Genomic DNA, 599 nt, shown 5'->3' with positions numbered 1-599 from the left:
CCTCTTAAGGCTTGACACGCACTCTAACCCTACCATATTGCATTAAATGCACTGGATATAAATAGAAGTGTTTCTTCTCCATGCAGAGTGCGCGCAACTCACTTTCTAACCCTAATTCTTACTTCAAGCATTTTCTAGCTTAAGTAAAGGATCTTTTCTACAGCATTTCTTTTCTTGTATTTGCTAAGACTTGGTGTGTAACTAAAGATTGTTTAGATATGTTTTTACTACCTTATCTTTCCGCAAACAATCTTGTAAAACCTGTATTGATCTTTTTCATCAATATATATTTTAAATTTGAAAATATTGTGTTTGTATTCATCCCCTCTTCTACAAACTGTTTCTCTTCTTGTAGACCCTCACAAGACCAACAATATATATATATATATATATATATATATATATATATATGAGCGTTTAAATGAAAACCGCCTCTATTTGTGTAAACCGTGTAAACCAATCTCATCCATCCATTTTCTTGATCAATGGTCAAGGTTTGTTTACTTTATTTTAGGAAATTAAAAGAAAAATATATTAAAATTTTATTTTTATATCATCAATAAGTGCAAAATGGTAAACAAAAATACATATTCTATAAC

This window comes from Cynara cardunculus, unplaced genomic scaffold (genome assembly GCF_001531365.2).
Source record: "Cynara cardunculus var. scolymus isolate 2C unplaced genomic scaffold, CcrdV1 Un_Scaffold_2741, whole genome shotgun sequence".
Taxonomy (NCBI): Eukaryota; Viridiplantae; Streptophyta; class Magnoliopsida; order Asterales; family Asteraceae; genus Cynara; species Cynara cardunculus.
Note: the sequence above shows the minus strand (reverse complement) of the source record.